The 24,926-nt window shown below is 42.0% G+C and overlaps 1 protein-coding gene across 1 annotated transcript in view; it reads left to right on the forward strand.

The window, feature by feature from the left end:
- Nucleotides 1-24,926, forward strand: part of LOC144597248 (alpha-(1,6)-fucosyltransferase-like) — a 585,852-nt gene that overhangs the window by 146,315 nt on the left and 414,611 nt on the right. The window contains 1 exon segment of the mRNA XM_078406318.1: nt 1,825-1,917. The gene's annotated coding sequence lies outside the window, so the exon portion shown is untranslated.

Raw genomic sequence — 24,926 nt, forward strand, 5'->3', positions numbered from 1 at the left:
ACAGGATTCACCATTCAGAATGGGTTTGGGTCCCTGAAACCCCTCATCACCGTGCCAAATGTTGGCAGAGCACTTGCTAATTATCCCCCAAATCATTCCATCTGTTTACTGCAAGCTTTGTTTGAGACTTCTCCACATCATTCACCAAACTGTTCCACTGCAGCTACCACATTGGACTGAATATGTGGAGGTCGGTGTATGTCCTCTGAATAAAAAGCTGGATAAATCTAATCTCACTAATAGCTCACTTTTGCTGCATCACCTCATCCATTCAGCCTATGGACAGTGCCATTGAGAGCACTTGCCAATAACCTGTCACTGTTTAGTTTTTTTTTAGTTTAGTTTAGAGATACAGGCCGGAAGCAGGCCCTTCGGCTCACTGAGTCCGCACCAACCAGCGAGTCCTGCACACTAACATTATCCTGCACACTAGGGACAATTTACTCCTAGTAAATCACATCTTTACTCCTTTATTCCTTTGGGCTGAAGGGCCTGTTTCTGTGCTGTATGATTCTCTGATTCTGACTCTAATAATTACATTGAAAGAATACACATTCCTCAATGCATGGCATTTGGAGTTGAGAAGGAGAAGTGACCCACTTGAAGCATCTAGGGTAATGCAAAATGCCGAAGCACTAGTGATTCTATGGGATATTGAAATCCTATAAACACAGGGACTGTCTGCATTGCAAAGCCAAGAGTTTAGGGAAACAACTGGGACCTTGAAGATGTGGTCAAACTAAAATCGGCTGCCATCTTATTGATTGGCAAAGCAGTCTTGAGGGGCTTTGTGGCCAATTCCTGTTTTTCCCCCGCTATTTCGTGGTAACTCTCTGCTGCAATTAAAATGACCCTAAGTCTACTTTATTGACAAGGATCTGTGTGCATTCCTGCTCAGATGATGTAAAGTGAGTACGTTTTGTTGCTCATCTGTGTGACTGTTATTTCAGACATTTATGACCCTTTCCATTTAAACAATGCAGCTCCTCCAACCATTCCCATTTTTTTTCTGTTGCACTGATTTAGTGAATACTTTTCCTTCTAGAAAAGTTAAGTTCGCCTTCTGGCTCCCCATTCAGTGTCCTTAGGACCACCCTGACCATCAGTGCGGGTTCAGCGGGCATTACCTGCTTGGTATTTCAACGTGACAGTGCAGAAGGAGGGACTTTAATTTAGAGATACTCTCTGGAAAAGCACCCTTCGTCTCACCGAATCTGCACCGATCACCCACTAGATCTCTGTTAAACACAAAGTGCTGCAGTAACTCAGAGCGTCAGGCAGCACCTCTGGAGAATCCTTTTTCTCCAGAGATGCTGCCTGACTTGCTGAGTTATTCCAGCGCTTTGTGTCTATTTTCGGTATAAACCAGCACCTGCAGTTCTTTCCTACACTAGTTCTATTTTATCCCAGTTTTGCATCCTACACACTAGGAACCATTTACAGAAGCCAATTAACCTACAAACCTGCACATCTTCGGAATGTGAGCGGAAACCAGAGCACCTGGAGAAAACTCATGGGGTCTCGAAGAGAACGTACAAACTCCGTATAGACAGCGCCTGTAGTCAGGATCGAACCCGGTGTTTGGTGCTGTAAGGCAGCAATTCTACCACTGCGCCAATGTGCTGCCCTGTATTTGCAAGTGAGATGTACAACCTTCAGGAACCTAGATTGTGCATGTAAAACAGTTTGCTCAGCATAAGGATTCTGGGCACTGGATTGTACACAGATGTGTTCAGGCTGCTCTGACAACCATATTTCACATCAATATAAATTGTTTGGACTTTTGCTGACAAGGTTGTTTATGTCATGCTTTCAATTTTGCAGAAGATGAAGACTGTGTAAAAGTAAAAGACTGAGGCAGTTGTGAGGATCAGGATCTATTTTCTGCATCAAGTCCTCAATCTTCTGACAGCACAGGTAAAATATTCACCCCTTGAGGTGCTTTTCAGAATGTTTTATTGCAAGAATCCATTTTTAATGCTTGGTGGGTTAAAAAAAAAATCCACAAAACAATGGGATGCAGCAATCATTGTTAGAAATGGGAATTAAAACAAATTTTACATCATCTTCCAAGTAGCATGAAAAAATGCTTTTGTGTATTTATTACTGAAGGAAGATGGATTATATTGATTATGTGAGGACTCTTGAAAGTAGCATCTATAGTTAGTCATGTTGGGAAATAAATATTGCCATTCAAGAGGGATGAGAGAATCCGTATAAACAACCCCCCAAGCAAATAAACTGCGGGGGAGAAAAAAGCAAAATGTGGACCTTGATACATGGTCTATATTTTTACTTCTTTCAAAAACTGCATAATTAATAAGGGTAAGCTGTAAGTGCTTATGACAATAAATACTTGAATAATAATTCAGGATACAGATTCAGGATTAGATTCAGGATTTGGGGTGGCACAGTGGTGCAGCATTAGATTTGCTACCTTAGAGCGCCAGAGACCCGGGTTCGATCCTGATTACGGCTGTTGTCTGTACATTCTTCCTGTGACTGCGTGAGTTTTAGACAATAGACAATAGACAATAGGTGCAGGAGTAGGCCATTCAGCCCTTCGAGCCAGCACCGCCATTCAATGCGATCATGGCTGATCACTCTCAATCAGTACCCCGTTCCTGCCTTCTCCCCATACCCCCTCACTCCGCTATCCTTAAGAGCTCTATCCAGCTCTCTCTTGAAAGCATCCAACGAACTGGCCTCCACTGCCTTCTGAGGCAGAGAATTCCACACCTTCACCACTCTCTGATTGAAAAAGTTCTTCCTCATCTCCGTTCTAAATGGCCTACCCCTTATTCTTAAACTGTGGCCCCTTGTTCTGGACTCCCCCAACATTGGGAACATGTTTCCTGCCTCTAATGTGTCCAATCCCCTAATTATCATATGTTTCAATAAGATCCCCCCTCATCCTTCTAAATTCCAGTGTATACAAGCCTAATTGCTCCAGCCTTTCAACATACGACAGTCACGCCATTCCGGGAATCAACCTAGTGAACCTACGCTGCACGCCCCTTGCTCCGGGTGCTCTGCTTTCCTCCCACACTCCAAAGATGTACAAGTTTTGCCCTTTTGTAGATTGTAAATTGCTCCTAGTGTGTCGGATGGTGATAGTGTATGGTGTGATTGCTGGTCGGTCGGTGTGAACCCAGTGGGCTGAAGGGCCCTTTTCCACACTGTGTCTCTAAAGTTTAATAGTAAAGATAGGCGTCACATTGAGGATTCTCGGGCTTGTTGGTGGAGGGTTGGAACGAAAATGTGGGATGAGGATAGAAGTGGTCCTGCGGTGGAATTTAAGTTTTTATTTCTCGATTGGATGATAATTGGAGTGAGGAAGCATTGATTGCCCCTGGTTCTTCGCAACTGAGTTCTTAACCATACCACTGCAGTCTCCGAGGTGGGATGGTGGCCCTGGTTGAGGTTACAATGGTCTCAGATTAGTCACTTATTATCAACCTGAAGAAGGGCCCTAACCCGAAACATTGCCTATTCATGCCATTCAGAGCTGCTGCACTGAGTTACTCCAGCACTTTGTTTTTTTTTGTTGTAAACCAGCAACTGCAGTCCCTTGTGTCTGCGAGTTACTTTCAAGGTCTTGAAGCCCAAACTAAACATTTGTTACTCTTCACAGTAACACTGATCATTTTATCTTGAAGTGAGAATTTAAACCAATATATTAGTTCCATTTCCAATAATGCCATTGTGACAGAATTATTTTAGCATTGTAAGTGCAATCCTTCCATGAAATGTTTTTATTCTGCAGAGATGTGACAAGGAGTGTTCCTCAGGAATGTGTTCTGAGGCCTTAGTTTATTCCTGATCTGATGCCAGATGTTAAGATGACACTAATTTAAAAGGAGGTGTAAAGGAATTACAACGAGACAGAGACGAAGTGGGTAGGCAGAATTATGGCAGAGGGAGATTAATAAGAGTAAGATGAGCTCTTTTCTTCGGATTCCACCCTGGGATTTTCGTAATGGGAAAGATGAAAATCTGCCGATAGCCAAGGGTATGTGATTGTGCAGTCGAAAAATAACAGTCAAGGTCACAGCGGGCCCTGTGAGAGCATGAGTCCAGCTCTTAAAGCAAGAACTCTTAGCACAGCCACTGCTTGTTACTGGCTGAGTTTCCAAAACTTAGGGATCTTGCCTACAACATGTGGTGGTGGATCTGTGCAATTAATTGCCACAGATGGCTGTGTAGGCCAAGTGTTTGGGTGATTTTAAAGCAGAGATTGATCGGTTCCTGATTAGAAAGGGCGTCAAAGATTACTGGGAGAAGGCAAGAGAATGGGGTTGAGAGGGAAAGGTAGATCAGCCATGATTGAATGGTGGAGTAGACTAGATGGGCTGAATGGTCTAATGCTGTTTCTATGACTTAAGATCATGTGCACAGACTTGGTTACAATGAAAGCTCAAGGTGTTTAAAAGGTCTTGACCACACCATTTCCTGCCTTACCCCTCCTTATACTTCTGGTAAAACCTGTCATGGGCTGTTTGGATTTGGGAATTAAAATTGCACCATTATTCTAAATATGATACATCACAGGCATTATTCATGCAAATGTTGTTTGAAAGTACCACTCCATTGCCCTGTTCAAGGCCATTCAATTCCATTGTGAAAATGTTTAAGAAATTACTTCACCAGGTGGCAGCAACTCTATGGATTAAAAAAAAAAAGATATTTAAAACAATTAAGGAATACAATAGGAAACATCAGGCTGAAGCAAGGTCCTGAACTGAAACATCACTTATCCGTGTTCTCCAGAGATATTGCCTGACCCACTGAATTACTCTGGCACTTTGTGTCTTTTTTTTGTAAACCAACATCTGCAGTTCCCTGTTTTTACATTTCTCTAAGGAATATAATAGGATAGGTACAAAAAGGTTAATTCCTCAGTAAGGAATCAGCAGGTTAGATCTTAAAATTGGAGCCAAATATGTAAGGAATGGTGAGTAGAAAGGAACTGCAAATGCTGGTATATACCGAAGATGGACACAAAGTGCTGGAGTAACTCAGCGGGTCAGGCACAGCTCCAGGTGAAAAGGATGGGTGACATTTCAGGTCGGGTCTGTAAAAGGGTTCTGACCTGAAACGTCACCCATCCTTTTTCTCGTGAGATGCTGCCTGACTCACTGAGTTACTCCAGCACTTTGTGTCTATCTTCTATTTAAGGAATTAAAACAGGTGGTCTTTTTGCAGACAAAGATAAAGGAACATCGTAAACGAAATATGCTCGTCAGTTGGAAACTTTAAGACCGAGATTGTTCAACATTTTTCTGTATGTTTTGAGGAATAGGTTGTAACCTTGAGGGATAAATGGAAAGAACTGTGAGCCCGGACTTAATTGGATGGTAGAATCCTCACGGAGCTGAATAACTGTTATTGGGAATGGTTTCTAATAGGTGGTCAGTGCAAAGTTGGTATTCAAAAAAGACTCGTCTGATATCTGTCTGCTTTCATCATGCTGTTTGATTATTTTTCAGAGTGCTCTACAATTCTAGGGTCAGGGGGTTGTACCCAACCCACCAGTCTCTAGTACTGGCGTCAGAGGTTGATACTCAGCTCACTCGCCTGCAGTTGGTATTACACCCAGCTTGCTATCTGTTGTCCAGTGGTTGCATGGTTACACACAGACTGCCCGGTTGACTGGTCAAGAGGTATCAACCAGTACAAAACACAACTGATCTTTTGGTTGTGATGCAGGTTTGTCAGTGGCTTTATATGTCGACATTTTTGTTTTCTCTGAATCTAATCCAATATTAGCTGAAAATGAATCTTGTTGAAGTATTGTGACTTTCTGTCTTCTCCTTCTGGGATTCACTTCTCTCAAATTTCTATGCCTGGTAGCACAATGGAAGCTGCCATTGATATTAGAACATTGAACATTGTGCCTGTGATGGATTTTGCCAAAGATTCAGGTGAATCCCCATCTGATGCTGACAGTTTAAATCGAGAATTGATCTTTTAGGGAGGATGTCATTAATTTACATGTAGAAACAAAGAACTACAGATGCTGGTTTACAAAAACAGCACAAAGTGCTGGAGTAACTCAGCGGGTCAGGCCGCATTTCTGGAGAACATGGATAGGTAACGTTTTGGGTTGGGACCCTTCTTTTGACTGAGGAATCTGAAGGGTCTCGACCTGAAATGTCACTTATTTCTTTCTTTCCAGAGATGCTGCCTGACTCGCTGAGTTACTGCAGCATTTTGTCACCTATCCATGTTCTCCACATGCCTGACCCGCTAAGTTACTCCAGCACTCTATGTTCTTTTGATCAATTAATTTCCATACTAGCTGGCGTGCATGCAGATGTGTATGCAGGCATAAGCATAAACAAATGTATGCATAAGCATGCAAATATATTTAAGCTCATCTCCTCCTGCTAAACAGTCCCTCAGGGTTGAGGATGACAGGGTTCTGAGGTGGAGGCGATGTGTGATTAGTTTCCCATTTGTGCTATTGATTAGCTGCAATGTGGGAGGAAACTTGTTGGAGGTGAAGAGCAGTATTGAGAATGAGAAAGATAATGCGAATTTTGCTTGATCCCACTCTCCACTGAGCTTCACTCAGTCATGGACCCATCGGTTAACACCGCAGGTTGCATGTCATTATGTTGCAGACGAAGAATGGAAGATGAATTTCATGGCAACTTGATTTGCTCTGGTATCAAAATCTTTTGTAAGAATAAAGCACCTCTTGCTCTTAGAGTTGTTATGCAGTGCCTTGATGGTCCCTTGATGGACGGAATCCACAGGGTGATTTAGAGAGCTCTGTGTGAGCATGTGTATGTTGATTTATCTCTTAGTTTCCCACTGAAGGTGGATACGTCAGCCATCACTGGCAGGATGGAAAAGGGCACATTTCACTCCTGTAATTCTAATGCTAGCATCAATGGGGCATGCTGGAAAATTGCAGTTTCTAGTCATTTGGCTGGTGCTGTTTTTCCCATCACTTCCATCAATTTAGGGACTGCATAAAGGATGGAATAACAACTATCATTGTCAAGTTTCAGTTGGGAAGAATACCCAAAGATGTGAGTGCATAATGTTGCAGATAGTACAGTTGTAACCCAACATTGTTTGAGTTACAGCAAAGTATCAGTGTTCTGTGTACTTTCTCAGTGTTCTGTGTGCTACCTCAGTGTTCTGTGTGCTGTCTCAGTGTTCTGTGTACTGTCTCAGTGTTCTGTGTACTGTCTCGGTGTTCTGTGTGCTATGTTCTTTTGATCAATTAATTTCCATACTAGCTGGCGTGCATGCAAATGTGTATGCAGGCACAGGCATAGACTTGCATACATGATAAACAAATGTATGCATAAGCATGCAAATATATTTAAACTCATCTCCTGCTAAACAGTCCCTCAGGGTTGAGGATGACAGGGTTCTGAGGTGGAGGCGATGTGTGATTAGTTTCCCATTTGTGCTATTGATTAGCTGCAATGTGGGAGGAAACTTGTTGGAGGTGAAGAGCAGTATTGAGAATGAGAAAGATAATGCGAATTTTGCTCGATCCCACTCTCCACTGAGCTTCACTCAGTCATGGACCCATGGGTTAACACCGCAGGTTGCATGTCATTATGTTGCAGACGAAGGATGGAAGATGAATTTCATGGCAACTTGATTTGCTCTGGTATCAAAATCTTTTGTAAGAATAAAGCACCTCCTGCTCTTAGAGTTGTTATGCAGTGCCTTGATGGTCCCTTGATGGACGGAATCCACAGGGTGATTTAGAGAGCTCTGTGTGCTATCTCAGTGTTCTGTGTGCTGTCTCAGTGTTCTGTGTGCTGTCTGTGTTCTGTGTACTGTCTCAGTGTTCTGTGTACTGTCTCGGTGTTCTGTGTGCTGTCTTGGTGTTCTGTGCGCTGTCTCGGTGTTCTGTGTACTGTCTCAGTGTTCTGTGTGCTGTCTCAGTGTTCTGCGTGCTGTCTCGGTGTTCTTCGTGCTGTCTCGGTGTTCTGTGTGCTGTCTCGGTGTTCTGTGTGCTGTCTCAGTGTTCTGTACACTGTCTCACTATTCTGTGTGCTGTCTCAGTGCTCTGTATACTGTCTCAGTGTTCTGTATACTGTCTCAGTGTACTCCTGCTATACACATGTACTGTATCTGAGAAGCTTATCTAAGATGTATCTAAGTGATTAAGTGAAGTGCTGCAGAGAATGTGAAAGAAGACCATTTAGAAATACTTTGACTGGAATGAAGTATATAATATTTGTTGAGAATGGGTGCTGTAGAAAGTTTAATGAATGTACTGTTTCTTAACCTGAGTGCCCTGGGCTCTGATCCAGCAATGATCCTTGAATTGACAGGTACCTCATTCTGATTGCTGTGAATGATTCTGCTTGAATGAATTCTTCCATCTTTCAGAAGCTTCCAGTGAAATACTATTCTGTGGAAGTACTATATTAAATTTAACAAAGTCAGCTGCCTCAACCAAAACCATAAAATTATTCATGATTGAATTTGAGAAATTTAATTTATTTATACACAAAAAAATGTTTTTCATTAATTTTTTACGTTAACCTTGATGACCATTATCCTGAACTATGTTTCCTAGAAATCCCAGGCAATCCCATTCTATTCAATCTTCTGGGTCTTCTGCTGTGTAAGTCAGGAATAAAGTTTGCAACAAAACTGAGTGCTTTGAAAGAGAGTAGGTTCAACAAAGAAACGCTCTCATAATTCAGATAATTGACTATATTTTGATTGTGCTGCTGGGACAATTAGTGAGTTCTTTGGTGAGAAAGATCTTGTGCTGGTATTATTGAAACTCGGGAGATGTCGAAAACAAATCTTGCCTGTTTGTACGTCATTCCAAATTTTCCAGCTAAAATGATGTGGGAGCCAAACTACAATATTTTATAGGTAACAGACATTTTGAAAAGGAAAATGGGGGAGTTTTGGTGCATGTATCACTGTATTATAACAGCCTTTTCCATTTGTGTCCTCTGTTGGTCATGAATATTTACAGCTTCTAAATTATTGAGCATGTTATTTAATTTTTGAGCAACAGAGCCAGAAGTTTATCTCTCTGTGGGCCATCTTATATGTTGGTTTTCCACTTTTCCAGTATATTTTGCAAGTGATAAAGCTGCAGAAATGATGCCAAGCAGTTGTAACCTTAATTAAAGTCATGGAGTCATGCAGCAGGGAAACAGACCTCTTGCTCCATCATGTCTGTGTGTTGATCATCAAGTACCCAGATGTACTAATCCCATTTACCAGCATTTCATCTGTATGTGAGGCATGTGTTTGGCTGGATGCTTAAATGTTGCAAGAGTACCCGCCTGCATCTTTGCTGAGGCAGTGTGTTCCAGTTACACCCCATACAATGGTTGCTTCTGGTTCTGCTGTCTCTGTTTGTTGTCGTTCGCCTCACCGAGGTCAGTTGACAGGGCTCACCAAGGGGAGGTTGACAACATGAGCCCTGTGGGTCGCCCTGAACCGGCTCTGTACAGTGGTCGGCCGGTTCAATGCCAACATGCATCGTTGGGGGCTGCGTTCATCAGCAGCCTGCGTGTGTGGAGCAGACCAGCAAACAGCGCAGCACGTCATTTTCGACTGCGCTGTCCTCCGCCCCCCTGGTGGAGGGGTTTTTCCTCACGGCCCTCGACAACAGCACATTGCACTGGCTACAGCACCTGGCGGGTGTTACATAACTTCTGCTGCCTCAAACGCAAGAAGAAGACCATATAATGGGTGAAAAAAAGAAATCTCAGATTCACTCTAAACCTCATGCTTTTCCTTATACCGATATTCTCTAGTTTAAGATACCTCTTCTATGAGGAAGTGTTACCCCATCTACTCTTTCCATAACCCTTCATAATTTTGTGCACCTCCATCAGGCCTTCCCTCAGCCTCTTCACTTTCCAAGGTAAACAAATCCGGTCTATCCACTATTTCTTCATAACATTTCATCCCAGGGAACGCTCTGGAGAATCCACCCTCTCCAGTGCAACCATATCTTTCTTTGAATGTGGTGACCAGAAATGCACATGGTATTCCAGCTGCAGCCTAATGTTTTTGTAAAGTTTTACCTTGAACTTCCTACTCATGTATTTTGTTCCCAGCAAATGAGTTATATCTTGTCTAGTCCCTGTACTATCTTATGTACTGGCAACTTCATGGATATTTGGACTTGGAGATCAAAATCCCTTTGTTCCTCAGCACTCTAGAGCCCAACCAATAATGTGCTTGTCATGACCCTGGTAGTCTCTCAAATTCCATCGTCTCACACTTTGCAGGATTAAAGTCTGTCTGTCATTGCTCTGCACGTCTTGCCCAGAGACCTAACTCACCCAGAAGTCTTAAGTTATTCTCACTATCCACATATTATCAATTTTCATGTCGTAAGTTATTGTCCTTCAGAGACACTTGACCTATTTGATCTTGTGATTTGAGATGTTTGAACCTACAACTTTGTTTCCTGTGCACACTTCACAAGAAAGTGCCAACCCCTCTCCCATCTTTGATTGTTGAATTTCAAGTGTTAGTGAGGACAGAATAGGTAGCAGTTTGGGTGTTCTAATGAATGGTGTGACAATGTTAAATGTCATTGTTAATCCTCATATTAACATTCTCTTTTATTGTTTATGCAGATAGTTGTGATGGTAATTGAACATATTTCATGATCTGTGACGTGTGGGGGCGCTGCACAGCAGCTGCGGCTCACCTGCAGTTCCTTTATCTTTTTTTTTGGTCTTAATTGTAAGTAGATGTGATGCAGTATTTTTTGTGGTTGTGTACTATGTGTGTGTGGGGGGGGGGGGGGGGGGTGGAACTATAAAAATTGTCTCTTCCGAGCGGAGACGCGATCTTTTTTCTGGGTCGTGTCTCCGTTCACGCTGCGGCCTACCATCGGCCAAACACCTGGAGCTGGCGGCCTCCAGCTGGGACCACCTGGGGCTCAGGTGTACTCACCACCTGCGGAGCTGGCAGTCTTCGGAGGCTGTGGTGGCGATGCGAGTTCGGCTGCGACTTGCCTTCGGAGGCTTCAGCCACGGGCCCTGTGGACGTCGGAAGCTCGCAGGCCCCTGGGTGGGGGCCGACTTCGGGAACTCCAGCAGCGGCAGCGTCTTCGCCCGCCCCGAATCGCGGGGCTTGGGTCGGCCCGCTGCGGACCTTTCACCGTCCGGCGCGGCCTGCAATAGGCCGCGAGATTTTCCACCGCCTGACGGGGGCTTCAATGTTGGGATCCCCGACCGCCCCGACATGGCAAGTTCGACTGCCTGACCGCGGGAAAATACAACAGGGAAGAGATAAGACATTCTGGCCTTCCATCACAGTGAGGAGGTAACTGTTTTATGTTGGTTTTTGTGATTGTGTGTTTTATTGCTTTCTTTTTTATTGCCTCTCATTGTTGACTTTGGGTAATGTAATTTCATCCAAAAACATGTTTTTGGATGACATTAAAGGTTATTCTATTCTATTCTATTCTATCATTGTGCACGCGCTTGCAATGTGAGAAGAGCTTTGAATAAACCAATCTTCTCAGATAGGCCATGTAATGCAAAACCAGATATGAGCTCTTATATAATGCATTCTGTGCTGGTACATGGCCCCACAACTTCAGACCAATTTAAATAGCAGTCCAAAGTGAGCAGACTAGAATGATCTGCCACATCCATAGCTGGAGTAGCACTCTCAGTGACTGTGATCTACTGCCTTTGCATTTGCTTGCTAGTTATTGCTGGTTTATTTATGCTGGCCCATTCAATAGAGCCACATGCTGCTGCTGCTGACACATTAGCAATGCCCACATGTTCCAAGTGACTGTTTTCCATTCTTCTGCTATTTGGAACAACTACTCTGTGGCTCCATTGATGCTCTCCTGATATGTGAATAGCTTATAACATCTATGATAGAAAGGCTTTATATCCAAACATGCCCAGATCAGTTCAGTTACTGAAGGAAAACCAATCTCCTTTGTTTTAATGTTGGGTCCTTCTGTGGCAATATCACAGACTCCATTGCCATAACTGGAAAGTTATCCTCTGTTGTAGTAGGGGTGTTGCTTACCCTGTGCTTGTTTAGCATCCTGATAATCGATGTGCTTGGCTTTCTGTCTAAATCCTCAATATTTAAAATATTGTGAGCACAGACATGCTGGAGTTTGGCCCACGCTGCATTGTTGATGTCACTACTTAGTGAATTATACAATGGCCAACTGTGGTTTAGGGTTGGTCATTGAGAACTGTGCAACAATCTGTTCGCAGCTTTTGGTCCAAAATGGGTCTGCCAATATTTTCTTTTTTATTTGAGCATGATTCCTCTTGCATCATGCACACCAACAAAGTGAAAACCAATGAGCTGTTCTAGGTTGCTGTGAAGTATGAACACTTCAAGGGCAGATTTAGAGGCATTTAAAGTGAAGCTTAGTGTCTGAGGATATCATAGAAGGAAAGCATCATGAGAGACATATTACGAAGGCTTCTTGCAGAAAGATAACACACCTTCAGGTGCTTTACCCATTTCCATGGTTCATGGGGCGGCACGGTGGCGCAGCAGTAGAGTTGCTGCCTTACAGCGAATGCAGCGCCGGAGACTCAGGTTCGATCCTGACTACAGGCGCCGTCTGTACGGAGTTTGTACGTTCTCCCCGTGACCTGCGTGGGTTTTCTCCGAGATCTTCGGTTTCCTCCCACACTCCAAAGACGTACAGGTATGTAGGTTAATTGGCTGGGCAAATGTAAAAATTGTCCCTAGTGGGTGTAGGATAGTGTTAATGTGCGGGGATCGCTGGGCGGCACGGACCCAGAGGGCCAAAAGGCCTGTTTCTGCGCTGTATCTCTAAATCTAAAAATCTAAAAAATCCTCCTTGAGCAATGATGTGATGTCCAAGAGAATCTGGGCACAGTTTTGGACTGTCCTTGGGAAGGAATAACATTATGTTATGTGATCAGGTTTTCAAGCCTTGACAATGGCTTCAAGATTCAGGTCCACTTGGAGAGTATTTGTGTTCACCTTCATGCTTCAAGAAAACATGTTCTTCTGCCCTAAGGCATGTTCCATTGGAAGTTAATGCCCATGAAGTTTCCTGAATGCCTCTTCGAGTATTCTGAGACATTCTCCTCAGTGGGAGTTAAGGTTAAAACACCACCTTAGTTGCACTGGACTCTCTATACACTTGATCTATGATGACCCCTTGCCACTGTGCAACTGAGTTTACGAAGAAAAACAATTATGGATGTTGATTGTTAGCGTAATGACTTTCTATAACCAATTGTGTACATGCAATTTGGTATAGAAATGGCTTCTACCAGTTCACCATGCAGATCCTATAATGTGGGCATGAAGTATTGTACACTACGCAACTGAATAGTACCTTTGTCTCTTCACAATTGGGCAGTCTTGCTTCTAAACACAAAAAAGGCATTGTTCCATCTCTGCAGTTTTGACCAATGCACAATTGTGGCAGTTTGTTGTACTATTTTACATGAATCATCGGTGGTTGTGGTACTGGTCCATGTCTGTGGTAAATTGATGCTTGCCTTAGTGAGTATGTGGGTTGATGTGCACTTAATGGTTGTAATTCAGTACAAGATACAGAATCTTATATTTACATGACTTCAAGCTACTTATGCCAAATATAGCCTTTCAATCTTTTATTAATTTTTAAAACTCATCTTATCTATCATAGAATTGGTCTGTTTGTGGAGTTCAGATACAATAATTATTGGCCTCACTTTTGTCCTTCATGGAAAAAAACTACACCCTGCACCTGACTCGGGTCTCAAAGTATGAGAAAATGTTTTCAGATTCAATGTACCATTTGTTTGTGGCACTTGGCTGAACTACTGCATGTACTTAACTTTGCCCAAAACCAAGTGTTATTGATGTTCATTGTCAGAAGGAACTGCAGATGCTGGTTTAAACAGAAGATAGACAAAAATGCTGGAGTAACTCAACGGGACAGGCAGCATCTCTGAATTGAAGGAATGGGTGATGTTTCCAGTCGAGACCCTTTGATGGTCATATCTGTATACTGAGCCTTAACCTTTTTAATATTGCTGTTAGAGGTATGTTCTTTTTGCAGTCAAAGCATTTCATTGCTCTTAATTGGCTTACCTGTGATAGGTGATGTTCATTACTTTGCTAACAGTTCTCTTCCAGCCAATATTAATTATAATATCCAAACTCATGCAGATTAGGTCTTGGAGCTATTGCCTTTGTTGCAGCCATGGACCCATGTATTGCCTTAAATGATGTAATTCACGAGTTGAAACTCTCTTGAATGTTTTTACAAATCACCTGTACTGCTGCAAGGATTTTACATGTTCCAATGCTGTCATGCTTATTGAATTATTTTACATTTATTTATTGATGCAAGTTTCAGGATCTGGCTGACGCTGGCTAGACCAACATTTATTGCCCATCCATGGTTGCCATTGTGACCGTCTGATGAGCAGCCTCCTTCTGGGTAGACTACTGCTAAAGTGCTGCTTGATAAGGAGTTCCAGGATTTAAACCCGGCGATGATGAACAGTTGATGATTTATACAAATCGGGACGTAGTGTGATTTGGTGGGGGACCTGCAGGTGGTGGTGTTCCCATGCACCAGCATTTGACCTTGGTTACCGTGCCATCTTTGTGTTTGGTTTCAACTTGCATGCCACTCTGATTTGGAAATATATTGCAGTTCCATCATCATCAATAGGTTAAAAATTTTGAGCTTCCTAAACAATACAACACCACGTGTTGAAGAAGGTGGCTCACCACCACCTTCTTGTGGCCATAGATTAAACGCCCATTTTCCCATTACTTACTTTACTTTTATTACAGACTCAGGGTTCAGATAATCGGATAATGAGTCTGAATTAAACAAAGTCTTATCCTGTGCAGGTGATTGGGGATGAAGCAGCTTTTGGGAGCAGACATCAATGCGAATGGCAGACGAGTCTAAAATGTTGCTTGAGCAATGGCATGCGCTTGTATATGTTGGGCCAGAATGGAGCAGGGAGAGAAGAATGAGTGTGCTGACAGTGTGGTTACGCCAGGTGCAGATGTTGCTTCAGACATGTACTTTAAGGCACATAAATGGTGAAAATAGTGCTGTCAATTTTCCTTGCAACCAACGACAGAACCATTAATAATATCATGGGACCTCTCTGAAGTAGCAGGTGGCATACAGCACTAGCGAGTCCAGGGAGAGATACACAAGTGTAAGAGAGTGACTTTGACGCGAGGCTGCAGGTGAAATCCACCCTGGCAGATATTAACCCCCAGTACTCAGTGGAATTAGCAGTTTAAATCTAGCCACAAAGGATGTCAACGAAACACGAGTTCATGCAAAAATGAAAAAATCTAAATTTCAACCTGGTCTCAGTCCAAATGCTGGTCCTTGCCCATGTGTTTAGGCCTCCCTTGCAATTAAGCCACATTTACAGTAGCTCATCAGGAAATGCTGCAGCCATCACCACCAGACAACTCTCCTGAATGAATCAGAAATCAAGCTGCGGAAACTTTCAAGCTCAATGATTTGCAGCTGACTGAATCTGGATTGTGAATAGGTCCTTAAACGCAGGATAATATCAATCAACTGGAAAGGCTGTCAAAAGGTAATTGGCTTGTCAAATAGGTTTCCATAACCAATTGATGGAGGTGATGGACTTGACTCTTACTTTTGCTAAAGTATATGTTATCCACCATTGAAATAGGGCCATGCAACTTCATATTCATAGCAAGGTTCAAAAGTCACCTTTGTGGTTTAATGAAAGAAATTCTCCTTTCATACAATGTTACCACTAAGCTTCCACTAACATTGAAGTGCAGAAATGTGTTGAGATTTTCTTATCCCAAACTTTTCTGTAGCCTTTTCATAGTTAATCACAGTGCTGTATAGAATTCTCCAAAGGGGCAACTTTTTGAAATATACACACAGCTTTCATTCATAAGTACCTAACGTACTGCTTCTTCTTCTTATATATAGCGTGCACAGCCTAACGTTGTAGATCAAGGGCAGACATCCAGGCCAGGGAAGCATCAGTTGCTGGGTGGATGGCTTTGATGGCTAATGTACTGCAACATGATTAAAAATATAATTAATGGAAATGTTCCTGGGGCATCACAGGTCTGCTACCCCTCTCTGAAGTTGAACAGAAGCCCCATTTTACACGAAAACTAGTCTTTTGTCAAAGTAGCAGTGGTTGAGTGGGGAAATTTCTATGGAAAATCCTGAAATGATTTAGGTCAAGTGGAAGTTGACTACTTTAATCCTTGCTATTTTGCTCTCCTTGAAGTGTATTCATGCTGCAGACTCTTATTCAATGGACCCCAGCAAAACATATTATGATGGCAAATCCTATACAAAAGCAAATCATTCTAAAACCGAACGCATACGATGTTTGTTAGGATAAAGAAACAACCACAATGTTTCCCTTGATTGCCCAATGTGCAATAGAACCCCCCATCTCATTGTAGAGACAAGGAACTGCAGATGCTGGTTTATACCAGAGCGGGCGGCACGGTAGCGCAGCGGTAGAGTTGCTGCTTTACAGCGAATGCAGCGCCGGAGACTCAGGTTCGATCCTGACTACGGGTGCTGTACTGTAAGGAGTTTGTACGTTCTCCCCGTGACCTGCGTGGGTTTTCTCCGAGATCTTCGGTTTCCTCCCACACTCCAAAGACGTACAGGTATGTAGGTTAATTGGCTGGGTAAATGTAAAAAAAAAAAAAATTGTCCCTAGTGGGTGTAGGATAGTGTTAATGTACGGGGATCGCTGGGCGGCACGGACTTGGAGGGCCGAAAAGGCCTGTTTCCGGCTGTATATATATGATATGATATGATAGACACAAAGTGCTGGAGTAACTCAGCTGGTCAGGCAGCATCTCTGGAGGAAAAGGATGGGTGAAGTTTTGGGTCGGAAACCTTCTGTCTGAAGAAGGGTCCCAACCCGGAGGGTCACCCATCCTTTTTCTCCAGAGATGCTGCCTAACCCGTTGCGTTACTCCAGCACTTCATGTCTACCTCCACCTTATTGCTTGAGTTAGCTGATTCAAGCTGTGCAAACGGTTGGCCATATGGCCTGACTCAAAGATTGGGGTCTTGAAGAAAGCAAAATGCTGAAGAAAACGAAAATGCTCAGAGCTCTCTTGACATCTATCAAACAAACTCCGTTTCATTTACCCCAATACTTTTCCAAAAGGTACTTGACTGATAGGAATTAGTGGAGTATTGGCTCTGAAGAATTCCACTGAGCATTATCCTGAATGATTATCATTCCAAATTAGATTATGATATATCAGCTCTTCAAAGATTCTTTGATTGACAAAATCAGAATACATGAGCATCTAAGCATTTGCTTGAGATTTTCTTGTATCTCAATTAAATTAAAGTAACACTGAAAATTAAGAGATATTTAATGTTCCACTCTCTAGAGTTTTCCATGTGTTTTGATTACATGGACTGCCTTAAACCGACTTAGTTCACTACTGGCACTGGTTAACCTGACCCATGTTACATCACAAGTAAAAATGAGATTTGTTCTGAACTTCAAGCCAGAATGTGACGCCTCAAAGTTGACGGATTCTTTCAGTATGTTTGGAACCAGAACAGGAAATAATTACATGAGCGATCCCTGGAGTGTTTCTATGTAAAGAGAAAATGAACCTGCCTTTATCTTCAAAAGGCCAGAGCCACTGCATTCACCACAAAGTATGGTCTTGCTCAGCTTTTAACATTTTGGCCGTTATGTCTAAAATGTTCAGGCATGTAACCCGCATCTTTAAAGAATCTGTACAAAATGTTTTTCTTGCTACTACCTCGAGTGAAGTGGTGGCTCAGTTTCCAAGCAAAATGTTTCTTGACAATGATTGAACTTCATAATTTTTTTTGTAACATATTGGATGTCAGTGACAAAGCCAGCATCTATTGTTGGTGATCCAGGTGACATGTTAGGCTCTTTTAAAATGCATTCACGAGTTGGCCAAACTGCTGTGATTACTAAAAGGCCAGAACAATTCAGAAAAGCAAATTTCTTTCAATAAAAATTATGGATGAAACCAATGGGTTCGATATACAAGTGGCAGTGTTTTTTTTGCTACTATTGAAGGATCAGCATCATTTTGTAATTGATGTATTGAGTTACATTCCCATTAAATTCCCCAGCTGCCATGGTTGGGTTTCAGTTCATGGCTCAAGATCTTTAGTTCAGGGCTCGGGATCATCTATCTCTGCAGCAAGGACAATGCCAAGTATCATGTCTCTCTCGGATGTATTTATTTTTTAATTTACGGTTTTCATAATTTTGTGTTGTTCAACCACTACAACTTTAACCTATTGTCCTTTTTTATCGACTATTTTGCTGCTCATGAAAGGTTTTCAGGACAAAACCTGCATGCAGCTGTTGTTATGGACACGTACTTTGAGAGCAGGCAATTTATTACATATCAAATAATTTATTGCTCAAGGAGTGTACTTGACAACAAGCTTTCCTGATATTTTGACCTGCATTCAATCCTTTGGGGGTTTGCTGTCATCCTATGCTAATTGGAAACCCACTGCAGTAGAAAAGACAACCATAATGAGCCTCGTATTGCACAAAAATAATGAAGTTATGATCTTCTGAAAGGGAAATCATTGTCCAATGGTTGAATTATAGCTGACCTGAATGACTTGTCTGCATTTGGCTAATGTGCAACAGGAAAAGCAAGAACATTTGAGAAATTTAAAAGGTAATCAGCTTCAACGCCTCAGGAGACAATTGTTTGCCTTGCCAGGAGTGTCATTTTCGAGGAATCAGACCATAATTCACTTTGATTGAAATTGTCTTGCCTCCATGACATTTATTCTAAATGGTATGATGTCAATGTTCCATTAAAATTGACCAAAGTTTCACCACGTGGGGAGAGGGAGCTAATGAAGTTCAGGCATATTATGACATACACCTGTATCTATTATTTAGCCTTAATTAATAATCAAAGGAATGTAATGAAAATGAACTGCAGATACTGGTTCATACCAAAGATATGCACAAAATGCTGGAGTAACTCAACGGGTCAGGCAGCGTCTCTGGAGAAAATGTATAGGTGACGTTTCGGGTCGGGACCTTTCTTCAGACTGATTGTAGTAGGGAGAATACAAATAATAATAAGGTTCACAACCCAAAATGTCACCTATACATTTTCTCCAGAGATGCTGCCTGACCAGCTGAGTTACTCTAGCATTTTGTATCTAATCAAAGGAAATTGCTGTGTAAAGTGTTGGGTGTGGCTCAGTGGTAATACCTTGTATCCAAGACATTGTGTCCAAATTCCACTGATATCTAACATCTCACTGCAGTAATGAAAGAGTCTTGTGCTATCAGAGATGGGTTTTTCAGATGAGACATTAAACTGTGCTGCATCCTGTCCTCTTTATTTATCCACTGAGAAAGATGACATCATTGTTTATGGGAGCTTAACTGCACAAATTGACTGTCAATTTCCTTGGTAACAGGGTGAACACTTAATTGATTCGAAAAATATTGTGGGATATCTTACTGTTTTAAAATAGGCAGTGTAAATGCAAACCTTTTCACTTTGTGAATTGTGAATAAATATTTGTGGTAAAAAGACATCTGAATAGTTTGTGTCAATGGTCGGTATTCATTTAAATGTGAATTTCATGCATTTTCAAACATTATTGGATGTTTATCAAACCATGTATTGCCTTGTGATAGTTCCTGAAGGATATTTTCATGGTTTATCTACACATAATCCCAGTGTGACCATGAATGATAAACATTAGCAGGGAATAATGAAGCATCACAGATGAACAATTCCCTAAAAAAAATAATGTGTTTTGAGTAATCCTGCTTCAAGGCTTCAAATGAAAAGAATGGCGGTTCCTTGTGGATAATAGTCAATGCAGATTGAAATGTTTTCCACTTGGTGATTATATCAGTCTGATGAGGGATCCCAACATGAAACGTCACCCGTCCATGTTCTCCAGAGATGCTGCATGACTTACTGAGTTACTGAAGCATTTTGTGTCCTTTTGTGTAAACCAACAGCTGCAGTTTCTTGTTTCCACTGTTATACCTGCCACTGTGAGATTGCTATTTTTGACAAGAAAATAATTTTGAATGTTCTTTAGTGATCAATATAACTTGCAGTGCTTTTGGCATTATTTAGAAAAGGAAAATAGTCATATAGTCATAAACCTATTGAAGCTAAACTGGACTCTGACTTTAAGTGCTTCTTTACTCCTATATACCCACGAATGTGCAGCCAAATACAAATCCAACTTAATTTACAAATTCGCAGACGATACCACCGTAGTGGGACGGATATCAAATAATGAGGAAACAGAGTACAGGAAGGAGATTGAGAACCTCGTAACAAGATAACAACCTTTCCCTCAATGTCAGCAAGATAAAGGAGATTGTGATCAACTTCTGGAAGCAAAGTGGTACACAAGTGGTACATTGATGGCACCAAAGTAGAGATGGTTGAAAGCTTCAAGTTCCTAAGAGTAAATATCACCAACAAATTCTCCTGGACCAGCCATATCAAAGCAATGATTAAGAAAGCACACCAATGCACACCAGAATCCTTTGAAAGCTTAGGAATTCTGGCATGTCCCCAACAACTCTCACTTGGAGATAAATAATAGAAAACCTGTTAATGGCTCAGTTTGGCCCCAGTTTGGTGTCTGCAGTTTTCAATTGCTTTATCACGGAAAGAAGTAACAGTAAATGGAGAAAAATAGTTATGATTTGCTGCAGTGTTAATTGAGATAAGATATTACAGGTGCAAAAGTAGTCTTTTGAAGTTTTGTTTAGAACTAATGATGTTAAATTGTGACTTAATTGAAATGTTACGGTAAATTGATGGGCTGTTTATGGTGTCAAAAAGATACAAATTTAAAATAACCAAAATAAATTTAAGACTATGTTCTGGGGATGATTAGAATGAAAATCATTATTTATTATGCTTTGAAGGCTTCACAAAGCAATCTGTGCAGTGTGCCTGACATGGATTATTTATTTATCTAGCAGGAACTAAAGCATTATAGTATGTGTAAATCCAGCCAGCTCCCTTGGATTTTCCATTGTGTGCTGCACCAACGTCAACCAGAGTGGCAAATTTATTGACTCTAAACTGAAGTGTGCTTGCAACAGATGAATGGCCATATGCATTAAAGTATGCGCACACCGTCTATGTCAGGGAGATAAACGAGTACCTAATTAAAAAAATCAAGCCACCAAGTAAAGGCTGATACAGTATGCTTTAACGCAAGCTTTTCTATCAGTGCTGATTCAATTGGTACAACAAGGTCCACTGGTACAACAAGGTACAATTGTGCAGTATTTCATTATCAGTACAGCCCGTGACGAGAATAATCTCGGCATAAGCCACGAGGGTAGCATAGGTGGAAGTAGGTTGCAGGCTGCTTAGTATGGGAGGGAATGATAGGAGCAGATGGCAGCACAGGGCTTCAATGTGCACATCTTATCCAGTGCATTAAAGGTAGTCTAAAATGTTCTCGGGGAAGCAAGGCTATGCAACTTGAAGTCCTTCATCGCTGAGTGTGTGGAGATTTGTTATGAAGATTGATACGTTATAGCATTGAACAAATGTCATTGAGACTAATATATAACCCTGATATAAAAGTGGGTTAAGGGTGGAGTGGATAATCCAATCATGATACATAATTTAAAGAAGGATGCAGGGGTTTACTGTGTACACACATAAATTGTAAATGAGTGCTGTTGATTGAGGTGTTAAATCAAGTTTTGTTTATCTTTTGAAGGAGAGCAAGGAGTCTTGCATTTGTCGTGCTCCAGATTTATTGCTCAGCATCAGGATATCCCCGTTGTTCAATTTTCTTGGAGGGTTGCTTCGTGTAAATCAGTTTTTATTCTTGTAAAAGTAAGAGCACTTCAAAGGTGCAATATTTTCTTCATTGTGAGCTCCTCAAAAGTGCTGCAAGACTTGTCAAAATCCAGAAACTCTCCTCCTTTGAAATATACTAGTTCGAAAAGTCAAGGTCCTCCAGATTGACAAAATGTCAGAAACCCCATTAATTTTGTATCATAATTTATTTATTTTTAAATAGATCAAAAGCAGTGCAGCTCTGATTTATGAATGTCCTTTCTGTGGGCTTCCAGTTTTTCTGAAATGCTTTTAGGGTCACGTTCAGGGAGCTTTTCAGAACCAGTATTTAAATTGATGCAACATGGTTTAAGGATGTCTGTCTTCTGACACTTAGATTAACATTATGGAACTTAAGGTTTAAATTGATTTTTTTCATCCATTGAGATAAAACTGATTGATGGATAACCATGCACAGATTTATTTACAGCCACTCAAGTTGCAAGGCAGTTTTAGACATTAATAAAAAGTAAGTTTTAATGTGCACATGTACCTAATGATGGTCACATGAAAAGTGATGGGAAACTAAATGTAAAGCCGTGAATATGGATCCAATTTTTGGATTATTTTCACTGGGTTCGGAGTGGAAATATGTAATTTTCTCTGGGAATCTACAACTAAACACCACAGTAATATATTAATATATTTTCGGAATTCTGATTTGAAGTGGCGAATAACTTAATTATTTTGCATGGACTTCAACCTGAGAAGTTAACTTTTGTTTCTCGTATCACAGATGCTGCCTGAGCTGCTGTGTGTCACTAGCATTTTCCATATTTATTTTTTATTTCCAGCATTTGTAGTTTAAAAAAAATAAAATTGATTTACTTTGTTTCATCAGCCCAAACAATAACTCAATCATTACTACCTTCCCCACCCCCTCCCCCCCAAACTCCCATTTATCAATATGCTGATATTATCAGAAGGAGATTAGTCACTGCACCCACTGTTTGAAAGAACAAATCACAAGAACATTCCTCTGCTATCATGTTTAATCCAGGGTGAACAAAGTAGTTTTATCTGTTTTATGCAATTTCAGATTAATGTGAAAGTTAATTACAAGGGCAGCTGAATAACAATACCACTGAGCTATTGTCAGCCTGAACATTGTTATTTAACCAGAATATTTTGATAAGCCTTTTAATTTTCTTTGTTTAATCGTCCTTTACTCAAGACAAGAGATTATATTGGAGTGAATTTCCACATTGATGTCCGTCAACGACTTGGCAGAAGTCCTGCATTATCCACAGCTTGCGCATCTGACTGCAGCTTGACTGGACACCATCAGAAACAAGCCCCTATCTAGCACTGATGCTTGCTGTTCCAGAAATAAATGCACGGTTCATCATTTTGCTGTGTTAACCACTAAACCAATGAGTTGATCTTTCTCATCTTAAATACTAATGAATGTGTGTGTGTGTGTGCCTTGACGTTTGCAACCATCCAGCGATCAACCTCTTGCCACATCTGGAGACAGGTACTGGGGATTGATTAATGGTTGGAAAAGTCAAGGCATGCAATATTCGTCTTCTCTTGGAAGAAACAAATCGGATGACTCCACATGTTTTTGTATTCATCAGAGAGGCTGTGAAATTGCAAGATAGACAAATATTGAATCGTGTACCATAAATATGAAACACTGCAACAGAAATTGCACCTTGCCGTCCTTAGTTGCACCGAATAACCGATTTTACCAGCAAATCATGCACATTAGAACGCTGATTTGTGATCCAACATTCTTGTGTAAGATTTAGTCATATCACTGGTGCATAAAATCATGAGGGGAGAATAGATAGGGTGAATGCACAGTGTCTTTTCCCCAGGGTTGGGGAATCAAAAATCAGATGATATAGTTTCAAGGTGAGAGTGGCACGATTTAATATGAACGTCGGCAGCAACTTTTTGAATGGGGGACGGCACGGAGGCATAATGACAGTTACTGCCTTACCGCGCCAGACACCCGGATTCAATCCGGACTCCGAGCGCTTGTCTGTGCGGAGTTTGTACTCCCCTTGACCTGCGTTGGTTTTCTCCGAGATCTTCAGTTTTCTCCCACACTCCAAAGATGTACAGGTTTGTAGGATAATTGGCTTGGTATAAATGGAAAATTGTCCCTAGTGCGTGTAGGGTAGTGTTAGTGTGCGGGGGAATCGCTGGTCGGTGCGAACTTGGAGGGCCGAAGGGCCTGTTTCCACGCCGTACCTCGAAACTAACAAGCACAGAATGCTGGGGTAACTCAGCGGGTCAGGAAGCATCTCCAGAGCAAAAGAATAGGCCAGGCAGCAACTATGGAGAACAGTAATAAGTCAGACAGTATGTCTGGAGAAAAAGAACGGGTCCAGCAGCATCTCTGGAGAAATATATATATTTTTCTCCAGAAATGCCGCCTAACCCGCTGAGTTACTCCAGCATTACTCCAGTATCTTTGGCAGAGGAAGTAGTTGAGACAAGTACCAGATCAACATTTAAAAGACAGGTACATGGATCGAAGGGGTTTTGTGAGATATGGGACAAATGCTGGCAAATGAGACTAGCTTAGATGGGCCATCTTGAACGGCATGGATGATTTGGGTGGGAAGGCCTGTTTCCATGCTGTGTGGCAACTAGGAAAGAATAGGAATAGGAATACTTTATTGTCACATGTGACGAGGCACAGTGAGATTCTTTGCTGCACACCCAATGTATACAAATTGCGGCCACCTACGGCGCCAACAAAGTCACAAAGCACGTCGGCTCCCCCTTTTGTCCCCCACCCCTGTGGTTCCCCCACGCTGGGTCTCCATTGTCCTTTGTCCCCCCACCCCCTGTTGTCCATTGTTCTCTCCCCACCTCCCTCACAGCGCCCCCCCCCCCCCCCCCCCCACGTCAGGTCCTCCATTGTTCTTTCCCCTCTCCCCTCACGGCGGTCCTCCACGCTCTTGTCGACTGCGGGTCGACCGCGAGGCATCGCCGCCACGAGGTTTCACCACCGCCGAGGCCCCATCGTTGCGAGGCTTCACCGCTGCCACCGCTTCACCGCCACCGAGGCCGCACCGCTGTTGATGCCCCACTTCACGCCTCCGCGGTGCCGA

Source organism: Rhinoraja longicauda, chromosome 10 (assembly GCF_053455715.1).
Source record: "Rhinoraja longicauda isolate Sanriku21f chromosome 10, sRhiLon1.1, whole genome shotgun sequence".
Classification (NCBI taxonomy): domain Eukaryota; kingdom Metazoa; phylum Chordata; class Chondrichthyes; order Rajiformes; family Arhynchobatidae; genus Rhinoraja; species Rhinoraja longicauda.